We start from the raw sequence: 14,492 nt of genomic DNA, 5'->3' as shown, positions 1-14,492 counted from the left end.
TAGATATTTACAAGTGTTATATCCTCTTGTTGGATTGTTCCCTTTATCGTTCTGTAGTGCCCTTCTTTGTCTCTTCTCACAGTTTTTCTTTTAAAGTCTATTTTGTCTGATATAAGTGTTGCTACCCCAGCTTCCTTTTCATTGCCATTTGGATGGAGTTTCTTTTTCCATCCCTTCACTTTCAGTTGGTGAGTGTGTATTAGGTCTGAAGTGCACCTCTTGTATGGAGCATATATATGGGTCCTGTTTTTTTTTTTTTTTTAATCTAATCAGCTACCCTATGTCTTTTGATTGGAGCATTTAGTCCATTGACTTTTTTTAATTTTTTTATTTTTTGTGAGGAAGATCAGCCCTGAGCTAACATCTGCCAATCCTTCTCTTTTTCTTTCTGAGGAAGACTGGCCTTGGGCTAACATCCATGCCCATTTTCCTCCACTTTATATGGGATGCCACCATAGCATGGCTTGCCAAGCGGTGCGTCGATACGCACCCCGGATCTGAACCGGCGAATCCCGGGCCGCCGCAGCAGAGCGCGTGCACTTAACCACTTGTGCCACTGGGCTGGCCCTCTCCATTGACATTTAAAGTAGCTATTGATGGCCTGCCCCATGGTGTAGCGGTTTAGCGCATGTGCTCTGCTGCTGGTGGCCCGGGTTTGGATCCCTGGCGCACACTGATGCACCGTTTGTCAGGCCATGCTGTGGTGGTGTCCCACATAAAGTGGAGGAAGATGGGCATGGGTGTTAGCTCAGGGCCAGTCTTCCTCAGCAAAAAAAGAGGAGGATTGGCATGGATGTTAACTCAGGGCTGATCTTCCTCCCACCCCCCCAAATAAATAAAGTAGCTATTGATAAGCATGTACTTATTGCCATTTTGCTACTTTTTTTCTGGGTCTTTTAGTAGTTCTTCTCTGTTCCTTTCTTCTTCTCTTGCTCTCTTCCCTTGTGGTTTGGTAGCTTTCTTTAGTATTATGTTTGGATTCCTTTCTCTTAATTATTTTTGTGTATTTGTTATAGGTTTCTGGTTTGTGATTACCTTGAGGGTTCATATGTAATAACTTATGTAAATAACAATCTATATTAAGTTGATGGTCTTTTAAGTTTGACCTCTTGCTAAAAGCTCTGCTGTTTTACTTCCCTTCTCCCACATTTTATGTTTTTGGTATCATATTTAACCTCTTTTTTGTGTGTGTGTATCCATTAACCTCTTGTCATGGAAATAGATAATTTTAGTTCTTTTGCATTTTGACCATCATATTAGCTTCATCAGTGGTTGATCTGCTACCTTTACTGTATATTTGCCTTTACCAGTGATTTTATTATTATTGTTTTGATAATTATAAGTCCCTTTAGCATTTCTTGCAAGGCTGGTTTATTGTCGATAAACTCCTTTAGCTTTTGCTTATCTGGGAAACTCTTTATCTCTCCTTCCACTCTGAATGATAATCCTGCCAGGTAGAGTATTATTGGCTGTAGGTTTTTTCCTTTCAGCACTTTACATATATCATGCCACTCCCTTCTAGCCTGTCAAGGTTCTGCTGAGAAGTCAGCTGATGGTTTTATGGGGTTTCCTTTGTATGTAACTTGTTGTGTTTCTCTTACAGCTTTTAGGATTCTGTCTTTGTCTTTACTTATTGACATTTTAATTATAATGTGTCTCAGTGTGGGCCTTTTTGGGTTCATCTTGTTTGGTGCTCTCTGTGTTTCCTGTATCTGGATGTCTGTTTCCTTCCTTAGGTTAGGAAAGTTTTCAGCTATTATTTCTTTGATTAGATTCTCTGCCCCTTTGTCTCTCTCTTCTTCTGGGACACCTATAACATGGATGTTAGTGTGCTTGATGTTGTCCCAGAGGCCCCTTAGACTGTCCTCATTCTTTTTAATTCTTTTTTCATTTTTCTGTTCAGCTTGGGTGATTTCCTCTAGTCTCTCATCCAGTTCACTGATCTGTTCTTCTGTATCATCTACTCTGCTATTGATTCCTTCTAGTGAATTTTTCATTTACATTATTATATTATTCAGTTCTGATTGGTTCTTTTTTATATTTTCCAATTCTTTGTTGAAGTTTTCACTGTATTCATCTATTCTTCTCCCAAAATCAGTGAGCATCCTTATGACTATTAGTTTGTACTTGTAGGGGAGGAAGAGAATTCCTCTACCCATTCTAGGTCCTTCTGGCTGGACTACAAATTAAATTGACATGAGATAGAGTAACAGAAGATAATCAAACAGAGCTTTATAACATGTTTACATGGGAGATACTGAGGAAAACTGAGCAACTTGCCAGAATAGCTGAGCTGTCAGCTTAAATATCATCTTCAGCTAAAGACAAAGGAGGATGTGGGGGGAGTGGTTTGGGACTTCAAAGGGGAGGAAGGCAATTCACATGGAAATGGAAAAGCAAATGTTTAGTAAACAGAACTTTGATAAGAATGGGCTTAGCAAGCATCCTCCCAGTCTACTGTTATCCAGAGTTATCTATGGTGATGGCCTATCCTTGGGACAGGCCTTTTACCTTAAATTCTTTTAGGCAGTTGGGGGAAGGTCAAAGTTTCTTTCAGAGTTTTTTGTTCTTGAAAATAATCAAGGCAAAGGGGCATATTTTGAGGTGGCCAATCCTGATTCCCCATATACCCTTTACCAGGTAGATTGTGTATCTCTGTTTTGTTTAGTTCTTTTTCTGAAGGTTTGTCTTGTTCCCTTATTTGGGACATATGCGTTTGTCTCCTCATTTTGTCTATTTCTCTGTGCTTATATCTATGTTTTAGGTAGATCAACTATGTCTCCCAATCTTGAAGAAGTGGCCTTTTGTAAGAGATGCTTTACGAGGCCCAGCAATTTGCTTCCCTCTTATCACCAGTTCCAAATGTTCCAGGAGTGTCTGCTGTGTGGACCATGTATGTCCTTCTGTTGTGGTAGGGTTGCTTTTACTATAGGTGCACGGGAAGGCTAGGCTGCCTCCCTGGCCAGCTGGTTGCAATGTTCAGCTGCATGTGGCTGCTATGGTCCCTTCAGTCACTTTATCAGGTGGGAGGAGCTCAGCACAGTTGGCTGCAAGGTCTAATAGCACATTCCTGCTGCAGTTTTTCTGTTAAGTTAGTAGGCCCCCAGCATGGCTGATTGCTATGCTCAGAGGCTCACAATTGCTGTAGGCCTCTGGCCTTGCAGGGTCTTGTCAGCTCTCTCAGTAGTGCAGCCGGGTGGGTCTGGCCCCAGGCATGGCAGCACACAATTGTTTCAGGCTTTGGAAGGTGGGACAGATCTTCTATGTGGCTGTTTGAGAAGGACAAGTCTGCTGCAGCTGGCAAGCCCTACTGCCTGCAGGCCCACACACTCCCCCAACACAGGCCCACCTCTCACACATGCCCTGCCCCACAAAGGTGGACCCATTCACCCCACTGCAGAGATCCGACACACACCACCTATGCAGGCCCACAAGTTGCCCGAGGGCTTTCTGTTGGCTGGGGCCTGTCCCTAGGGTGGGCTACCTACCCTGGCTGAGCTGGATTAAATTGATGCTCTAGTGGTTGTGGCAAACGCCTATGCCAACAGGCCAGAGGAAGAACTCCAGTGGCGTCTGCCAGTGCCTATGTCAGCATGCCTGTACTGGGTCACAATAATGGCTGCCATGAATGTCTCAGTCCCTGGGGAGGTGGTCCCAGCCACCTCCAGCCTCCCTGAGATGTGCCCAGAGCCTATCAAGTCACACTTTTTTCACTGAAGGATGGTGTGCCTTTCTTTCTGGTGATTTTGTGTTGTTTTCTGAAACAGGTACATTTGTGCATGGGCCCTTTAAGAGCTGGCTTTTCTTTGTTTTTTGTGAGGAAGATCAGCCTTGAGCTAACATCCATGCTAATCCTCCTCTTTTTGCTGAGGAAGTCCGGCTCTGAGCTAACATCTATTGCCAATTCTCCTCCTTTTTATTCCCCCAAAGCCCCAGTAGATAGTTGTACGTCATAGTTGCACATCTTTCTAGTTGCTGTATGTGGGATGTAGCCTCAGCATGGCCAGAGAAGCGGTGCGTCGGTGTGCACCCGGATACGAACCAGGGCCGCCAGTAGCAGAGCACACGCACTTACTTAACCGATAAGCCACGGGGCCGTCCCCATGGCTTTTCTTTCTCTTATGTTTGATAGCTTTTCTTGGGATGTCCCTCATTGTTATTAATAGCCAGCAAAGCAAAATATTATGACACTCATCTTTGTTGTGCTGAATTCGAAAGCTGCTTGTTGTGACATATCTCTCCCACTCAGATCCCCTTCTCCTTCAGGGAAAGCTTCGTAACTTAAGATTGCTCCTGGCCATGAAGCGCTGTTGCTAGAATATGGCTTTTTTCCTCTGCAGAAAGGTATTTCTACCTCTTCCATCTCAGTCAACACTGTCCCTTGTTGTGGGGGTTCTTTTTATCCAGTTTCTGGTTCTCTCTCAGGGGTAATTGTTCCAATGGTAGTTGTAAATTTGTTGTGTCTGTGGGAGGAGGTAAGTTCAGAGTCCTCCTATGCTGCCATTTTCCTAGCAATCTCCTAATGTGCATGTATTCACTTTTCAATTCCATCTCCATCTTGGTGGAGGGAAAGGCAGGAGAAAACCAAAAGCAATATATTTTATAATTTAGAAATTGTAGTAAATGAGGATGAAACCAACGACTAAATGAATTTGAGAGTTTAGTTTGCATGTTAACTATTTGTGTGTCGTTATTTTCGTAATTCATTGAGATGCCTAATGATGCACAGTTACAGGATCTTGTGGTTACTTCTGCAAAGGTCAGCACTTATATGAGTCATCACCTAATAGACCAGGTAAGACATCAAGAAGTATATCAGGAATGTGTTTGGGCCATTCTTCTTTTTAGTTTACCTTAATGACTTGAAAGAACTTCTGACTCAACTAATTTATTCTCCATATGTTTACAATTTCTATGCTTATCATCGTTTCTTACAACTCACTTTTTTCTTCTGTGTTTAATTTCCTTTTTAGTGAAGTATATCCTTCAGTACTTCTTTCTGCAATGACTTATGATTGCTAATTCAATCTGTGGGCGATTGTCTTGCATTTTCATTTTCAATCACATGTTTTAGCTGAGTATGGAATTTGGATTGATAATTATTGTTGTTCAGCATGTGGACAATATTCATTATATTTTAGTTTATATTATTACTTTTGAAATAACTGCTTTCTGGCTAGTTATTGTTTCTTTGTAGGTAATATGTCTTTTCTCTCACCTTGCTTTCAAGAACATTCTCATATTTTTTATGTTCTGTAGTTTCACTACCATATGGGAGTGACTCTATTTTGCTTCTTTTTCTCAAGACTTGTTGTACTCCTTACATCTGGGTTCACCTTTGGCAAGAGAACTAAAAAGAAAAGCTAATGAGTTTCATGTGCTTTATTCTCTCAAGTTAAAACTTGAGAACAAACATTTAAATTTGGTGGAGATTTTTGTGAAATAGGACTGAAGTTTCAGAGACAAGGAACAGAGTCGAAATGCAGTTTTGGGCACGTGGATTGGGCTAACACTATTTCTTCTACCACTACTAACACATGGCCCTAACGAATAAAATACAAGAACAGCAACAAAACTAAATCATATCTCTAAAAAAAGAGATGGAAATCCTTAGATGCTTGAAACAAAGAGGTAATTTGAAGTTAGAGAAACATTCTTGCAGCACGAGATGATGATAACCTGGACCTATGCAAGGTACCCATTAGAGCTGAGGCTCTTGCATTAAGCTGGGATCCTATAAGGGCTGCTGTGGTAGACTGTATTTTCCAAAGATGGCCAAAAGAATATTTCTCAGTCCATGTGTTCTTGTAGAAACTTACCCCTCCTTCATCAAAAGGTGGAGTCTAATTCCTCTTATCCTGAATCTCCTATGTCTCATTTGTAACCAATAGAATGCAGAAGTGATGTTGCATGACTTCTGGGTCCGGGTCACAAAAGGTGATGCATGCTCCTCCTTGCTTGTTGGAACACTCATGCTGGAGGCTTGTGCTCCCTGTAAGCAGTCCAACTGCTTTGAGGCCGTCATGGTATGAAGAAGCTCGAATTATCCCACATAGAGAGACCATATGGAGAAGCCCTGAAACCATACATAGAGAGAGATATCTGGCCAGCCCCCATCTGCTCATGCTGACCCCTCTCCACCACACCCCACCCCACCACACCCCACTTCCACCTCCAGTCACTATATATGACTAACCACTTGAGAGATCTTGAGCCAGAACTGCCCGACAGAGCCAGCTTCAAATTTCTGACCCATAGAAACCGTGAGATAATAAAATCATTTTATGTTTACTTATGTTATTTTAAGCCACTTAAGTTTTGTAGCAATAACAATTGGAATGGCTGTTCTCTTAGTGAAAAAGAGACTAAAATGGTCCTTTCCACTGACCCATTGATGTGGTAAGAAATTTTTTCTCTGTCGAGGGACTCTGGCAAATAGTCTCTTTTGGGAAATCAAAGTCATAATAGGGTTCTCTCGTTCTGAGATTGTGAGCTGTGAAGGCCATTTAAATATAGATTGTCGGTGATTTTTTTCTTTTATCACATGGTAATTGCCTTTTAGAAAACAAATCTAACAGAGAACCAAGTAGAGCCAAGAGAAGGAAAGTCCCAAATATAATATTTGAGCATCCAGATCCAGCTATGCGTGAATTTACAATTACATGAGTCAATATATTTTGTTTTTGCTTTAGTTTGTCTGAGTTGAGTTTTTGTTACCTTTAACTAAAATGATCCTTACAATTACCACTCTGCTCTTCCAGATCAGTTCATACTCAAAGAGATAAGAAGTGGAAACGAGTTGGCCAATGAAGTAGACTCTTGTACCACTGGCTTAAATGAACTGTGCCTCCTGGATTCATGTTCTCTAGAGTCCCCTCCCACATTGAGTCTGGGTTTACCATATGACTACCTGATAAGTGTTTGCATTTTGGGGCTGGTCCTTTTGGAATGCTCCCTCCTAGAACCCAGCTGCCATGCTGAATGGAAGTCCAGGATACTCTGCTTCAGAGAGAGGCCATGTGGAGAATGTCTAGAGGATGAGATACGGCATGGAGAGAGAAACCATGCGGAAGAACATTGAGACACCCCAGCCCAGTTCCCAGCTAAATGCAGCCACATGAGTGATCCAGTCAACACCATGTGGAGCAGAAAAACTGCCCATCTGAGCTCACTCAACCCACAGAATCACAAGAAATAATAAATTGTTATTGTTTTAGCCAACTAAGTTTTGGGGTATCTTGTTAGGCAGCAAAAGATAACCAAAATAACCAAGGATCAAAACAGCCAGTCAGAGTAGATCTTAAACAGTTGCCCAAGACAGAGTGTCAATGATATTCATTATTTCCATCCATTCAATGCAGCCTTTAATGAATGTCTACAATGTACTGGTCAACAAAAAATTATAAAGAGCAAAGGAAAGAAGCTATAAATGGCAAGAAAATGTATGCAATCACTATGTAAATAAGGCGCTTCACTTTAGAATTTGATGTTTATCTCTTTCAGAAGATTTAAAATGGTTTTGACTGTGAAGGAAATGACTTCTGACTAATCAATACTGACAACTAAATTTTCCAGCATATAAATGGAACTAGAAGCTGTGTTTTAAGGCCGCATCCTCCCAAGGTATATCACAATCAAGTACATTTATGGGCAGATGAGTTATTTCAAGGTTTAAAGGGAATATATTTTCCTTGCAGTGAGAAACCAGTCATCATTTTCTGTTTTGAAATCCATTCCTTCACTGGAGGCATCTGACTACAAATTTTATGTCCACCACTTCGTAGATTTATGACTTTGGGGGAAAGTATTAACCATTCCAAGCTATGATTTCCCCATTCACTAAAAGGTATAATAGGGGCCGGCCCGGTGGCGCAAGCGGTTGGGTGCGTGCGCTCCGCTGTGGCGGCCCGGGGTTCGCTGGTTCGGATCCCGGGCGCGCACCGACGCACTGCTTTGGCAAGCCATGCTGTGGCGGTGTCCCATATAAAGTGGAGGAGGATGGGCATGGATGTTAGCCCAGGGCCGTCTTCCTCCGCAAAAAAAAAAAAAAAAGAGGAGGATTGGCGGATGTTAGCACAGGGCTGATCTCCTCACAAAAAAAAAAAAAAAAAAAAAGGTATAATAGTAGCATATACCTTATGTAATAAGCCCTAAACAAATAATAGTTATTATTATTATCCTAGATGATTTCTGGATCATTTTCTGTCTTAGAAAATCCATTTGCTTTTCTTTATTTGAAAGAAAATAGTGGTCACCTTTACTTCCTAAGAGGCAAAAACCAGTGAATAAAGCCTTCTTAGTTTTAACTAACTTCATCCTTTCTTTCACTCCATGCTTTGGGAAATTAAAGATTTTAGCAAATAATGTTAACCTTGAGAAAATGTATTAATGTACTGAACGATTGTTATACCCATAAGCATTACTTTATTATACGATATCTGAAGGAGTCAGTGCCATATCTGAATATGCTTAGTTTTATAATGGAATGGGGAAGCAAGGAGAAAGAACTGGGCTCCTCATTTCCTTTTTGGTAGAATGCATAAAGATATGGAAATTGACAAAAGAGAGAGCTCTTCTTTCAAGGGAATCAGGTTTGAGGAGTGAATTCTAGCCGAGCTGGGAAATGTTGGGAAGTTCTAACCTGCAGAAAGTAGACAGCCTCCATGTACCAAGAACATGGACATCATGGCCCCAGCTTGAGTTTTGATTTTGCCATCGCTCTGCTCTCTTTAACCTCCTGGTCTGGTCAACTTATACCCTCATGTTTGAGCCTGAGGAGGATACGGCATGTATTGTTCAGAAAGTTCTGTAGTACCCTGTGCATTCAAATTATGCTGTTACTCTTTAGAATGACAATGATAATTCTAACCACAGAACTGTATAAAGTAGCTCAAAGGGGGTATAAGCTGGAAAAATATTTAGGAGACTCTTTAAGATCATATTCTTCTTCATCGGCTGGAGTATTGAAAACTTTGGACGGGTCAGATACCTGTGAGAGGCCTTAGGAGCTTTGGATTTGGGACCTCTGCTGGGTTCTCTGCAGGTCTCTATACTTTAAGATATAGATAATTGGTGAAGATGCACACACACACACACACATTACGGCCCTGACTTAATTGCTTCCTTACAACTCTCTTCGATTCCATTCATAGTAGCACTGATGAAAAGCCTAGCTCTTAGCTGAGAGTAAAGCCGGGGGGTGGGGACTGGGTATTGGCTGAAAGGATTCTTCTGTGAACTATCCTAAAACATCCCTGGATATCCTTATAGAAGTACACAAAGTTTTGCCCTCAAGCGAATTCGTGGGCTTTATTTGCTTGAGGATGAGATTTGCTGATCTCGTGGACATGCCTCAACCACAGTGCCTCCTTTCCTCAGTTCTCTGGAAATGCAGCACCACAGGCAGTGAGGCATGGGCTACCGCTGGTTGGCAAGTGGGTTGTAAGAGGAGGAGGTGCTATAAACATCCCGTATAACCTAGCTGGGCAGATTGGATTTCAAAGGAAGGGATATTCCTTCCTCCCTCCTCCCTTGCCTCCCTTCTTTATTTCCCACACATTTACTCAGTACCTCTGTTTCTGGCACTGTGCTCAGGCGGGGGATATAGTGGTAAGATGCTCTAGTGGGAAAGGTGGGTATTGAAACAAGAAATTCCAATAAAGTGTGATTATCACTTTAGGGGAGGGGGAATTGCTCCTCCTTCATGCTGTCAGAGCATTTGTATTTACACTCTGATGGCATTTTCCACATTGTATAGGAAGCTTCCATCTTCCTCACTGGACAGTGCTCCCTTGGAGGGTCTCATTTACTATTATATCCCCAGCACCCAGCCCAGTGCCTGGCACATAGGAGCCTAATAAGAATTAATTGAATGAATAAATGCTTTATGAATATTTTGAAACAAACATTTTATTCATCTCTTTATACCCATAATACTGAGCATATGGTTGGCATACAGTAAATATTAGCCTGTGAAATGAATAAATAGACATGGTATTATGAATAGCAGTTGTTGTGGAGAAAAAATACTGACCCAGGGGATCAAGACCTACTTCTGCCATGTACTAGCTGTAGTTAGTGAAGCCAAACACAGTCTCTCTCTCAGGTTCTGATTCTTCATTTGTAAGGTGAACATAATAGCGCCTGTCCTGCCTCCTTCATGGATTGGTTACCAGCTGAATTCTGGAAATGAACTAGTAAAACAAGGGAGAGAGTGATGATTATTAGTAGATACCCTGCCAGCCAGGTAGCTGGGATATTAGAGAAGCTAGTGATAGGCTTCAAGTGGGAAACATGTTAGGCATGAAGATTTAGTGATCTGTGAGGTTGCTGGCAGATGGGAGTATTTGAGAACTGGTGATGCCTGGACACCAGAAGGGCAGACAAACAGGCGTCAGTAGTGTCTGGAAGCAGGTAGCATTGTCTTCAGGCAGGTCCCTAGTCCTAGAGTCCAGGGTACAAGGTGGACACTGGAATTCAGAACATAATAAGTCAGAAACATAGTAAAAAAACCCAGGGACTCAGAGTCAGAGGACAATGACCTCAAAGTTGGTATTATTGGGAGTCTATTTTGCCTGACATTTTACACACCATGAGGTAGCTATTACCCTTATTTTACTCATGTGGACACAGGCATAGGGAGGTTAAGGAATTTGCCCAAGATCACCCAGTGGGAGAGCAAGAATTCAAATGCAGTTTGTCTGACTCCAAATCCAGGGCTCGTAACCAGATGCCTTGTATTTGGTCCCTGGGCACAAAGAACTTAGAGTCTGGAGAAAAATATGCTTACAACTATGAAAAGTACAGTGGGGTTGGTTTGCTGAGTGATAATGGAACTGGAGCCCCCAGATACTAAGGAACCTGGCTTTCACTCTGGGCTTTCAAGGGTCAAAGGCTGCTGTTCACTTGGGTCTCCAGCACTTGGGTCTTGGCTGCTCGACCCCTCCTCACTCCAGATAAATAATGGCATCTTGAGAGGGAGAACAAGACGATGTGGCTGGTAAGCTGAGTGCAGCCAGGTCAGCGCTGATGCACCTCTGTTGTTCCTGGCAGGGCAGAGGGGGCTTTCCAGCCAAAGAGTCAGGAGTGGAGATTCAGGGAAAGGGGAAAGGTAGGAACTGGTCTTCGAGGTGAAGAAGAATGGAGTCGAGGTCTAGGGGATCAGGATGCGCTGGCAGGTGTGTGTTGCTACTCAGGTGTATGTTTCCAGTTCTTGTGGTTCTAGATGTGGAAGATCACAGGTGTGGTTGATATGGAGAGGCAGTGAGTCAAATGGGCCATGATCTTGGCAATATGTCTGTTAGTTATGCTGCAAAGGAGTTACCACATTCATTCATCCATTCTTCCAATAACCCATTCATTCATTTATTCAATTTGTATTAAACACGCACCTAATATTAAATGAGCACCTAATTAGTATTAAATGAGCCAGGTTCTAGGATTGCAATGGTGAAGAAAATGAGGTCTCATGTCCCAGTCCTCTCGGAGCTTTTAGACTAGTAAGGGAGGTAGATTGAATCAAAGAATAGAAACAAAGCTGAAATTACAACTCTGTCAAGTGAGAAAACTGGAGCTGTGCAGAGTCCCAGGAAAGCCTGCAACAGGGGAACTTGAACCTCTGTATTTCATCAAAACATAGAAGAGATTTTTACATGATGCATTGTTATTCTAGGTACCACTAAGAAAAAAAAATCATCCATGATGGAAATCCTGAAAGGGAACTCCAAATTAAGCTGGGATACCAAAGGGCTGCCCCCCTCAGTAAAAGGGCAAATGAAAAAAAACTATATGACAGTAAAGGACAGCAAGGAAACTTGGCTTGTCTCAACCTTGGCACTGGGTGGAAAGAGGATAATGAAACTCCCCTGAGAATTCCAATGTCAAGTCGGTACTTAATGGTTTTCCATTTGAATTCACATCAATAATGTGTCCAAAAAAACTCAAGCAGAGAATTTAAAGTGATTTCAGAGTGGTAGTTCTCTGAGATGACTGGCAGAGGCAAAAGCAAATCTTGCCAGAAGAATTTGACTTTAACCTAGGCCAACAGTGATGGTAAGACTCCATTTCTTTATATGACACACTCCAATCTCCAAGATGCTAAAGTATAAGATGCTAAAGTATAAAGAAACATGCATGCATCATTGACTTGATGAAACATGGCAGTCAGGGAGGTGAGAATGACTTTCCCAATACACTGATTCTTGGATTGAGGTTGAGATCCAAAGGATGCACAGGTTTTACCTTGGTGAAGAGAGTGGGAAGAACATTCCAGGCAGAGGCATGAGCACATGCAAAGGGCCTGTGGAGGGGGAGACACTGAGAGTACAGGGGACTGGAGGGGCTTGGTATGGCTGGAGCAGAGAAGGGGTGAGCGTGCTGGTGAGAGAGGCCAGAGAGGTGGGCTCAGGTGAGACCTTGCAGGGTCCTGTAGGCCACATGAAGGAGTTTTATCCAGATCTTAAGAGAAATAGGGAGCCTAAAAGGTTTTTTGGAGGGAGAGGTTAAGAGTATCACATTTGAGTTTAGAAACCATGATTTTTGGGTGCAGAAGGAAAAACGGATTAAGGGTGGATGGAAGCTTATGGATGGTGCATATAGTCTAACCTTTAGGCATGACTCTCTTCTTTGCAGGAAGGATAACCCAGAAAGACTGAGGCACACTTTGGACTTTACTGTCTGAAAGGGACTAGTTCCCAGACATGGCAAGTTCAGAGACTGTCACCACACCAGGAGGTCTGTGGGTGAGGGGCTGTATCCTGGGGAAGGACCCTGGGAGACTCTAAAGGTGGTGATTTGGCTTTCTCATAATATATCTTATAATAAATTACTTGCCACATTTTTTTTTTCTTGTTCCTCAAGTGAGCTGCCAAGAAGCCACAAGATTTTTGAAAGAGATTTTCACAGCACAGATGATAATGCTTTCCTTAAATTCTCACCTGTCTTATTTTTTAATAAAAATCTACTGAAGTTAAATAGCTGGCACTTGTTCTACACTAAGAGAAAAGCAGCCTGTAGTCTCAGTGGTTGAATTTGCTGTAGTTTGTCTTTTTGCAGATGCACTGTCTCTTGTTTTTTATTAGGACTATTTCATCTTTAAACTCTAAATGTAGTATTAGAAAAGAGTGACTTCCAACACCTATAAGAGATTTAAAATTTGCTCTTTTATTTTTAAAATTTGCTTTATAAATAACCATAAAATTGTATAAACATGCATTAATGGGATTATATTCATACATATTGGGATTTTATTTAGTGAAATTATTTTTTTCTCATTTTCTTTTTAACTTCCTTCCCTCCATCACCTAGCCTTCCCAGTTCATGACTCTGCTCCAACCCCCAGTAACCCATTAAGTTTATATTTATTTGTTTAATTAAAGCTTTTGCTTTTGTTAGTGCCATGGAGTCAATTCCAACTCCTAGCGACCCTGTGTACAGCAGAGTGGAACCCTGCCCAGTCTTTTTGCGCCATCCTCTCACCTTGCAGTGCTATATCAGACAGTCCTCCGCTGCTATTCATAGAGTTTTCATGGCCACTTTTTTTGGAAGTGGGTGGTCGGATCCTTCTTCCTAGTCTGTCTTAGTCTGGAAGCTCCACTGAAACCTGTCCATCATGGGTGACCCTGCTGGTGTTTGAAATACCATTGGCATAGCTTTCAGCATCACAGCAACATGCAGTCCCCATCGTATGACAAGAGTTGGTATGGTTTCTGACTGGGAAATGAACTGGGTCTGCGGCAGTGGTGAGAGTGTTTAATCTTAATCACTAGTCCACCACTTTAAAATTTACATAGTGCTAATATGAGCTGGGTGTGTTCTAAGCATTTGACAAACTTTGGGAATTTGGTGAACCCTATGGATTTCTTCTTAGAATGTTTTTAAACATAAAATAAAATGCATAGGATTATAAAGTAAACCAATTATATTGAAACGAATTTATCAGATCTTAAAAATATTGTGATACATATGATATTTCATAATGCATTAAATAAAAAGATCTAGTGATAGGTCAAATAACTGACGTATTTCAAAGTAATGATGAATATAAATCATATTTTGAGGTATTTGCAACACCTCTGATGTGATATGAAAATATCTGTGTTTCTATTTGTAACACAGTCATAGGTACCACAAATAATATTGTGATTCATTGTACATTGATAATTGAAGGAAGTGTTAAACTTCAGTAGATGGGGTGAAAATAAAGGTCTAATTTTTCTTCTATTCAAATTTATGCACCAACTCCAGGTTAAGATAACACCTTTCGATGGAGAAATTCCATTTCTGCTAAATGAGCAATGTGTCTTGTATCGTGTGTGTTCCAAGCTCATAAGAATGTAGTTCGGTATTCAGGAAAAGCAGTTTATGTTTACCATGTTGGTGGAGGAGCAAATAGGAGTTGTGAAGGGTACAGGGAAGATTATGTTCCCATGGAGAACATACTATAATGGGACGTAGTGAGCCTCACCATCATGCTAACCTGACTCTGGGTAGCA

This window comes from Ceratotherium simum, chromosome 5 (assembly GCF_057802395.1).
Source record: "Ceratotherium simum simum isolate JZ-2026a chromosome 5, ASM5780239v1, whole genome shotgun sequence".
Taxonomy (NCBI): domain Eukaryota; kingdom Metazoa; phylum Chordata; class Mammalia; order Perissodactyla; family Rhinocerotidae; genus Ceratotherium; species Ceratotherium simum.
This window is presented reverse-complemented; position numbering follows the sequence as displayed.